Here is an 11,466-nt window from a genome sequence, read left to right on the forward strand (position 1 = left end):
TACTCCTACACTTTTCTAAGTTGCTTTTATAATAATAATATGGTTGCTTGTGTAAAATATGTAAAATGTGCTTCGTATTTCATATGTATTTGTTTGACTTTGATACAAGTTGTCTTTCTTCAATCATCGTGCTCTGTGATAAACAATAATCTAAGCAAAATTTATATGAATATTTTATTTCTTACTGTATTTGATTGTCTCCAATGGAATATTATAATCCTTGGTCGTGCTTTAATTAGTTAACCTACATTTTTTTTGTCAGAATTAGTAATCCTGCTTCAATTCATATTATATGAAAGAAAATTATTGGCAATATGTATGTGGCTGACAATAACAAATGTGAAGCTATATTGGAAAAAATGATGCAAGTTAACAAAATACAAAATCCAATATTTTGTTCGGGCTGAGCTGGGGCTGTTAAATGGGTAAGCACTATATATACTAGTAAGCGAAACAGTGATAGTGTCTTGACACACATGCAAGCCGAAACAGTATAACAGAATCCCTCTTCTTTAAACTAACTTTTCACTAAACAACTTCACTACTTAATTACATCATTGCCTTTGACAGCCATGAAATAATTCATGGGTTTTTTTTTTTTTGACATATTTCATGGGTCGTCTCTAATTTTAAAACATAAAATTATGGACTGTTACACTAGTGGATATAGATTAAATTTGTTATAATACAATATGATACACGAGCTAATCATTTTATATAATACAATTCGATATATGAGCTAATCATTTTATATAATGTGTTTGTTTGGCCGCCATTATTTTGATAAAAAAATATCTTTTTTCAATGAAAAAATATTTTTTTTTATTTTTTAGCGTGTTTGGCAAATTTTGAGTAGTAAAAGTAAAAGCACTAAAAAAATAAAAAAATTATTTTTTTTGAAAAACTGTAATTTACATCTTTTTTTTAAAATATATTTTTTTCTTTAAAAAAAATATTTTTTATATAATAAATAACAAAAAAGTACTTTTATATTATTATATCCAAATATAATTGATAGATAAAAAATTTTTTTATATAAAATACCCAAACATAAAATTACTTTTACTTTTTCATAAGATGTTTTAAAAAAAAAATAACTCAAAAAAATTTTTTTTTTTTAAAGTTTACCCAAATAAATCCAATACAATACGTATGAATTTGTAGCCCATGCTTTTACAATTAGGATAACAAATGGATCCAAGTTTACCGAATCATCTCGCTTAACCTGCCAAAAAAGCAGGTTGTACTAAAAAGTAAAAACTAAACCCATTTTAAAGAAAAGAACTCTTTCGCTAACTTAATTCACGGATATTAGCGAGGCGGAGCGGATAAACCTACAAAACGTCCACTTAATTCCTTTTTTCAAAGTGTCCAATCCAATTCCTATTAAAAAAAGAATTTTATCAACTTAGTTTATAATAATATTTAATTGATAGAATTATAAAAAATTTAGACTAAAACTTGTGAAAAATAATAAAAAAATATTCTTGCCTGTCTACCATTAAATGAGATAGGCTCGTATTCTAATTCTAGGACCACTTAATTACAGGACAGGGCAACCTGCCTAGAACAAGCTCAAAGCGAATAGGGTGGGACGGCCTATCTCATTTGCCACCCATATATTTACAACACAATACAATATGTAAGGTAGCTAATGGCTTCTTTTTTTTAATTTCTTATTTTCTAATTCTATTTTTGTGTATTATATTATATATCAATTTTGCATACTTAGCAAAATTAAGAGACAATCTAGTGTCGCACTTACTACCTGCAAACTACAACAGTATATTCTCTACCTTAATTCCGTAGCCACTGTTAAAGAAGTTAGGCAAAAATAAGTTGTTTCTCAATCTTTTTAGCCTGATTATTACCCTAATTAAACCCAACAAATTGAGATATAATATTATAAGTAGTCAAATAATTGTGATTACTCCATGAATGAAAAGTGAAAAATTGTTTGAGTTTAGTTTTTGATGAAAATCCTATTTTTTATGGATGAAATTCTTAATCTAGCCTGCCACATATATCACTTTGAAATCACAGCATCATATACTAAAAATAAAAATATAAACCAAACTCAACTAATATTTTTTCATTGAAATTACAGTACTGCTATTTCAAATAGCCAAATTATAGATTTTGTTATTCTCCTCCTATTATCCAATCAAATTAAATTATATTATGTATGTTAAAATCAATTATTAAAATTAGTTATTATGAATTTGTATATATAAATATTAAGGTTCTAAAAATCAAACCGATCAATCAAACCACTCGAATTACTGATTCATTAGTTTAAAAATTCAACCAATTAAACCGTGATTCAATCGAAATAATCGAATTATAATAAAATAACATATCAAATTATAAACAAATATACAAAAATATAAATATATATACAAATTAAAAGTATAATTTCAATTAAAATCTCATAATCACATTTAAATACAACACATGAGTCAAATATAAAAAAAACAAATATCAAAGGTCAAAATTTATATACGTATAAAATTTATAATATTATATGAAATTTAAGATCAAGATAGCCATAAGAAACAAAAAAAATCATTAAATTAACCAAATTAATAATAAATATTCGATTATTTACTTATCTAAGTAATTAAGTTAATTTAATTCATCTATTTCTTTATTAAAAATAAAGATGGCAAATTTATATCTTCTCTAACAAAACATTGATCATAACAAACAAATAGACACTCTGCTTTTTTGACAAAATTTTTAGCATAATTTTAATAAAGATTAACAAAATTTTTAGCTGATCACAATTTTAATAAAATTTTTACATAATTTTATTAAAGATTAACATTTTTTTTCAAAAATTAACTAAAAAAAATTCTGCAATGAACTAATCATTCAATGATTCAATCAACACCAAGAATACAAAATATAAAATATAGAAAAGAATAGCACTAGTTCATTGCTAATCATTCAATGATTCAAGTTATGAAAGAAAAAGCTCTAAGATGGTTCAATCATTGCTAACAACCATATATGTATGCAATCTTGCGAAAATCAAGCAACAATTTAGTAATCATCAACCACAATTGTAGATCTAAAATCAGTAACAGAAATTATATAATTATAAATTAGTAATTACAATGAAGCAGCAACACAAATTCGATAACAACAGAACTAAATACAACAATTAAAAAACTTCATGCCAACAATAACTTTAGAATCCAATTTCAGAACACAAACTCAACTCAGAATCTTAAAAATTAACTAGAAAATAAAGATGAAACTAAAGAAGAAGTGGTCTATCGGTGAGACACTGAGAGAGGAACAGCGGTGACAGAGTGAGTTCGGAGAGAGTGTGAGCTCGGAAGAACACAGCGCTAACAGTGACCTCATAGAGAAAGAGAAAGAGCTTGAAGAGAGAGATGCCGGGAACAGAACTCGTTATGACAAGGAGACGACAGTTGAGTAGGAGCAGTTCGCAACGGCAACAAAAAGAACTCCGAGCAGAGATTCCACGGCAAGGAGAAGGAGGTGAGTGGCAGAGACGTTGGCAACGGCACCCTCTGTCAGTCACAATTTCGGCGGCAACGGTGAGCTCTAGCCGAAGAGAGGAGTTCAGCGATGGTAGAAGTTGCTGCCTGTTGCAGCTGGTGGTAGCTGCTGGCTGATGAGTTGATGAATTGTGGGACTGGGGAGGCTTTTAGGTAGCGTTTGTTTTGAGGCATTGGGACGGAGACTGTGAACTGAGACTCAATATCATGTTTGTTGGCCCAAAGACTGGTATTAAAATTCCAGTCTCTGTTTCCAAAATTTCAATATTTCAATACCTCCAAAAAGTGGAGACACAAGATACTAAAATTTTTTGAGACGGAGACTAAAACTTTAATAATATTTTATATCTAAAATATCTCTATTTCAATTAATTAATTTCAACTTTACCATTTGTGCAAATTAAATTAAAACTTCATTTTTATTTTAGTCTCTATCTTTCACTTTACACCAAACACAATACTGAGACTTATTTCAGTCTCTGTCTCTCAGCCTTTGTCTCTCAGTTTCATTCCTCAATCTTTGTCTCTCTTCCAAATGATACTTTAGGATTAACCGATTAAGAGAGGGTTCGTGAGTGGAGACTAGGGCTGCGGTTTGAGTCTTTAGAGTTTGGAAGGTAGGGTTGCTTTCGGATTTAGGAAGGGAGTGAAAGGAAGAGTGAGTGATGGTGCTGCAGTTTAGTTAGGATTTCTTTAAAGTTTGAAACAAAACAATACTGTCTGAGAAAACTTTTAAAATTGGCCGGATTCGGATTCAGTTCGACTAACTGATTCTCAACTAGTTTAACGAAGAAAGGTTTATGATTATAACTTCTAATCAAACTGCAAATTTTATTAGTTTACAGTTCAACCGATTTGACCGAACAATTTTAACTAATTTTCAAAATTTTAACAAATAAATATGCTATTTAACTTATTTTTAATATATATTTTATATTTATATTTTATTGTATATTTTTATTTTATACTAATAATTAATTTTAATATACACTCAACATCATTATTAATATATTGATTTTCCATCCCGTTACTAAATTGAGTAAGAAAACTAAATCTTAGCCAACCAATATAAGTTTGATTATCTAGTTGAGTAGTTGGGGTTATGCCTATCGTGAGTCACACAGCTAGCGAACGAGTCATGACTCATGAACTTCCACGCATCCACAACTGATGAGAAAGTTACTTCTCATCTGTTTCCCATATAAACTTAATTAACAATAAATATTGCTCAACTAGGGCGTGCTTTTTAGTACTAGTGTACTACTCATCGCCTCTATTTCTTTTAAGAGTAAAAGACAAAAGAACATGCTACCGACTAGGGTGTTTCCGATGTGGATAGAATTAATTTTGAATAAAAAATTTATTCGATTTAAATATTAATTTTATTTGTAATGCAATTTAAATTAAATAATTTTTTAAAAAAATTCAATTCAATTTTGAGTGATTTGGATTGAACTGAATTTATAATTTTGTAAATTAAAAAATTAAATATATATAATAAGTTTCAATATCAAATTTTAAATAATCAATAATATTTTAAAAAAATCAACGATAACATAATAATAGAAATAAAATTATAGATTAATTAAAATAAATAAATAAATAATATTTCGAATATAAAATATTTATTAAATAATAATAATACATGAATAATATAAAAATATATAACAAATTAAACATGTTATAAGTATACTTATAAATATAATAATAAAATAATAATATTATAGTACATTGTATAGTTTAAATTAAATATATAGGATCAATTATGAAAAATAGATCCAAAATATAAATTTTTATTAGCACATTAAAAATATAAATTAATATATGATTTTTAAATAATACTTCAATTTTTTATATCACGAATATTTAAAATATATATTATAAAAATATTTACTTGAAACTATTTTTAAAAGTTTAAAACAACAAAAATATTATTAGCACATTAAAATTAGTTATCAAAATTAGTGACTATATATTATGTATAAATATATATAATTTATTTTATTTTTAATATGTATTTTATACTAATTATTAATTTTAGTGTATATCTAATATCATCGTTAAAATTTATATAAGAAAACTGTCAGAGAATAAAATATTTAATTATTATATAAATATAGTGGCATATTAGTAATATAATTTAAATCGCGACATTCAAATAATTAATTTTGAAAATAACGGCAATAAATGGAGAAAATAGTCACGAGTTAAAAAAAACGTGCGATATATTCGGAATAGTCAGAAAGGCTTTATGGAAAGGGGCTCGAGAATAATAATCGCTTTGCACTTCCGAGAATAATAATCGCTTTGCACTTTGCAGTAAAAGTTTTTTTTCCCTCAAATTGTGGTGATATATATTTCTCACAAAAAGCATTTTTGGTAGCTTTTCCAAAATTTGAAGTGGCCGGTACAAGTTCTTTTTAGACATTTTTCCCTTTTAAAATTATATTATACTGGAAAGTAGCGGCTAATTTTTTTTAAATAAAAAAATTAGTATTTTTTGTTAAAAATAAAATTATTTTGTGTAATTATAGGTAAATAGATTTTGTAGTGAAAATTGGAGAGTCAACACATAAATTGTGTATTGAACACGTGTCATTATTCTAGTGAAAAATACGTGTTAGACATCTGTTAACATTCTGATCGACACATATAAACATTTTTTGTACACATTCATAATACTATAATATATTTTAAATATCAATATTCAACAAAAACACTACTTTTATCTCCATATTAAAATTAATTCCTAAAAAGTAGCATTTATTTTTGAATTTTTAGAATTTTTATAAGCTACAAATATATCATTATATTTATATTTACCTATGACATCATACTTTAATTTAAAATTATATTTTCGATCATCTCTAACGTTGTTGTTATACTATTTGTGAGAATACAATAAGGATGGAAGCTTAATATTTATAAAAGAATAAAAATGATGATTTATAATAATTTTTGTTTTTATATAAGTAATATCATGAAATTATTTTTTTAAAATATAATAAAGACTAAAAAAATATATAAATAATTATATATCTAATATGTTTTTTGAATTTATTTATCTTGTATCTTAAAAATATATGTTAAATTTATAAATTAATTTTTTATTAAAAATATAAAAAATTTAAATTTTTAATATATTTATTTTATATTTATTAAATAAAAATATTTAAATTTTTTACTAATAAAAAATTTATTATGTAGCTAACAAATTATAACTCAAATAGCATAGTCTTCCTAATTTTTATACTCACTTATAGATCGCGGGTTCGAGTCTTATTTCTAACTTTGGAAGAAAAAAAATTTATCTTGTATTTTTAAGAAACATATTAACTAAATTGTATAGTTTTTATATAAAATTGTTTTTTAGATTGACATATATTATTTTATATAAATTTTTATACTCTTTATTTTATTTTATTTTATTTTTTTTAAATATTAATATTCAAATTTTAGATTTTTAGGTTGAAAAAACTACTAAAACTACCTATGAAATTTACAAACGGCGACAAAAATACTCATAAACTAAGAGAATTAACAATGTATCCATGAAAGATGGGTTCGTACGACAAAAGTATTCAAACTTTAATTTTTTGTTAATTTTTTAATAAATTCCCAAATTACCCCCACCTTAATCCTATTCTACCGTCGCTCTCTCTCTTCTCACTTCTTCTTCTCTCCTCACTTCTCCCTCTCTCAAACCCTCACAGAGTCATAGAACTCTCCTCCTACATCCTCACCATCGTTTGTCACCCATCTATCCCGTCACCACCAATCTCCTCCCCTCTTATTGCTTCTCCCTCTCACACTCAAGGTGACTACATCACCTTCGTCGCGCGCCTGTTCCAGCCAAGGAGAACGTTGTCGTGGTGTGCCTGACCCAGCCGAGGAGAATGCCATCGTCGCGTGCTTGAAAAGAGAAAAGGGTCGTGGTGCTGCTGCATGCAGAAAGAGGATTGGATCAAGAGAAATCGAAGAAAAAAGGGAGGCGACTGCTGATGGAGATTCTGCCGTCGACGATGTTATAGTCAGCAAAAAAAAGGTATTTCTTTTTTTTAAATATTTTCTATTTTATTTTTCTTCTTTCCAGAAATTGATTTAGTTACTACTAAAAAGATACTGTTCTATTTTTTTAAATCTGCTTCTGTCTTTTATGAAGGCTGAGATTGATTTACAAAAGATGTGGTTGATGGCTACTTCTGTTTTTGGTTTTTGCAGAAGTAAATTTCAAATTGGATGAATTAATTTGTTGGTTTTTAATGGTTGATGGTTGTTTTTGCTTTTGGTTACTAAAGTGAATTTGAAATTGGATGAATGAATTTAAAAATTTTTATGTTCTTTTGGTATTTGATTGATTAGGTTTGGGTATGAATTATAAAGGTGAAGGTTGGATTATGAAAGGTTGGAAAAGTGAGTTGAGGATGGAGATAGCTTGAAAATTTTATTAAAAAATAACAAAAATTAGGGTTTGGATACTTTTGTTGTACAGAACCCATCTTTCATGGATACAGTGTTAATTTCTTTAGTTTATAGATACTTTTGTCAGTATTCGTAAACTTTATGGATATTTTTGGTAATTTTTTCCTTTTAGATTACAGAAACATTTAAAATGGTTTTATGTATCACAAGTTCACAACTATATATTTTCAGTTCCCCGCTTTCTTAGCCCACAGTAACACGAGATTAATTCATGTACGTGGCATTTCAACACCATTGGCTAACATTTCAATACCATTGGAATTTTAACATGATATCAAGAGCATAAGTTTTTTTTTCTATCGAAATTAGTTCATAACCCTTTTGTTTTCTCTTCCAGCAGTATTCTTTGTCCTTAATCTTTGTTTCTTTTCCGATGCTTCGGTTCATCACCGCTTTTACCATTGTCTTCGTCTCATCGTCACGAGTTCAACGAGTCTAGAATCGTATCCAGAAACCACTAGACGCATCGTCATGAGCCCCCCCTGAAGCTCACTGTTCGCTTCAAGTTCTTCCTCCCTCCAGACATCTCCAGTATCGTTGGATCCACACCTAGGATAAACAGCCCAGCAGTGTCCCACATGCCACGCAACGTCTACACGGACCCGTTTCTCAACCCGCGTCCCTCTTGGCCCAACTTGACCCGACTCTTGACCCGCGTACCACATCCTTGTCGCATCAGCGTTGACGTGTTCTTCACCTCCTTTCACGTGTCACCACGTGTACTCCTCTGTTGACCGGGCTGCTAATGTGGCAAACAGTGGGACCCCCTAAAATTTTTTTGTGAGCTTCTTTCGATTCTGTCTTTTGTTTTTTCGATTTCTACCCCAATTTTGTAGTTTCTTCTCTTTCTCATCTTTGTTTCTGTTATTATGAAAAAATCAGATATTTTTCAACATATTCCTGTTATCCTTAATAGCTCCAACTATGCTCATTAAGTTAACGCTATGAGAAGATTTCTTAAAGGCCGCAAATCATAGCGTTATGTGACTGGTAATGTTGTTTGTCCTGTTAAACCAACTGTGATTGAAAAATCAAAAGATGGCATCTCCAAATCCAAGGAGGATGTTGAGCAAGACTTTGCGGAGAAATTGGTAGATTGAAATAGTAAAAATCATCAAATTATCACTTGGTTCTGCAACACTAATACTCCAGGCTTTCAATTATAGTTCGGATGTTTTGTAACTGCTAAAGAGGTATGGGATCATTTGACAAAATGTTACACTATTTCTGACCTCTCCTATCAGTACCAACTGCTAAAATAGTTTTATAGCCTTAAGCAAGAACGTGAACAAGAAATTTTTTACTTTCTTGCTTTGATAAAATTATTTGGGATCAATTGACCTCTTGTGAGCCTATTTTTAAAGATTTTGCTGATGCTAAGGCATATGAGGATTATCGTAACTGAACGTGTCTTATACAGTTCCTTATGGAACTTACTGATGACCACGAGCCGGTTCGAGCTTCTCTTCTTCACCAAAATCCGCTGCATAGCCTTGAATATGTGCTTCCTCGTCTTAAGTCTGAAGAAACACACCTGGGGTTAACTCGCCCTAAGAGTGAAACTGTCTTTGCTACCACCGACAGAAAGGGTAAACTTTGTCGAAACTGTAACTGTTATGAGCACTCTTCTCAGACTGTCCTTCTGTTGAATGTCGTAAATGCAAACAGAAAGGTCCAATTGTCTCCATCTGTTTAAAACTATTATGCCATTATTATAAGCTCTTGGGACACTTGATTAGTACCTATTCTACTCGACCACCACGTTCATATAAAAACAATTATCAATCTCGTCCCAACTACTCTCAGAATGTGTCAGCTTCTACTGCTGTTGTGGCTGCTATTGAATCCAACAACTCTATTTCTCTCAACCCACCTTCAATCTCTCCATCCAACATTGAGTCTCTTCTTAAGCAACTTCTATCGTTTTCTAGTAATACCTCTGTTGCTCTTTCCACTCCTCTAGGTAATTTTAAATGGTATTTTGATTCTGGTTATTTTAATCACATGTCTCCTTTGCATCATCTTTTCTTGTCTTTGTCTACAACTATAAATGCACCTTCTGTCAATACTGCTAATGGTTCTCTCTTACATGCGACCCATAAGGGTTTTATCTCCTTGATGCTTATTTTATTCCAAAATTAAACTTTAATCTTATCTCTGTCGGTATCTTGTTGATCTCGATTTTGATGTCAATTTCTCTATTTCTGGTTGTTGTGTGCAGGATTATCGGATGAGATAGATCATCGGGACTGGATGTAAGGTCAGAAGATTGTGTGAGCTTGAGAACATTCGTGTTCCTTCTACGTCAAATCTCTGTTCCATTTCATCTCCTTCTACTCTTCTCTTGTGGCATCGCCATCTTGCCCACAGCTCCTTAGGAAAATTGTGTCCTCTTATGTATATAGGTATTTTAGTTCAAGTTAATAACGAGTCCTTTGATTACACTTTTTGTCAAACTGCAAAACAACCAACTTTATCTTTTCATAATAATTCATCTCTTGCTTGCTCTCCATTTGATCTTATTCACTCTGATGTTTGGAGTTTCACTCCCACTGCTTCTATGGAAGGGGCTCAATACTTTGTAGTATTTAATTGATGATTATTCATGTTGTACTTAGGTTTATTTATTAACTAATTATTATGAGCTGCCTCAACTTTATCTTAACTTTGCCACTGTGATTAAAACTCAGTTTTCGAAGGTCATTAAAAACTTCTGACGGGATAATGCTATGGAATATCATGACTCCAAACTTTTAGATTTTATTGTTGAATAGGGTACTTTGTTTGAGTTTTCTTGTCCTGGTACCTCTCAACAAAACGGAAAAACTGAACGCAAATATCGTCACATTTTTAACTCAGTTCATGCAATGCTTATCTCTTCTTCATGTCCTGAGCGTGCTTGGGGTAAAGCTATTCTCACTATTGTTCATGTTATCAATAGAGTCCCTTCTACTGTTCCTGGTAACACGACTCCCTTTGAACGTCTTTATCATACTTCTCCATATTATAGTTCTCTTCGTATTTTTTGTTGTGTCTGTTTTGTCCTTCTTGAACCTCATGAACATAATAAACTTGAACATTGGGCACACATGTATTGTTTTCTTAGTTATGGAACTGAACATAAGGATTATCATTGCTGGGATCCTATCTCTAAACGTATTCATATATATCGTCATATTGTATTCTGGGAGCATCACATGTTCTCTAGTTTCTCCTCTTTTTAGTCCATTCATTCTACTCAGTCACCATTTTTCACTAACCCCAATGTTAGTCTTTTTCCTAGTGATGATACTATAAGTTCTATCTCAAGTCCACCTTTCGACCCTCCTACTCTTCTGTCTTCTCCATCTCTTAGCTTAATGATTCTAGAACAGACGATGCTCCTACTCTTGCTATCATGCCTCATTCCTCACTCGTTCTGTTAGGGTAAGAAATCTACCTCCCAATCTTCTTA

Source organism: Arachis stenosperma, chromosome 5 (assembly GCF_014773155.1).
Source record: "Arachis stenosperma cultivar V10309 chromosome 5, arast.V10309.gnm1.PFL2, whole genome shotgun sequence".
Lineage (NCBI taxonomy): Eukaryota > Viridiplantae > Streptophyta > Magnoliopsida > Fabales > Fabaceae > Arachis > Arachis stenosperma.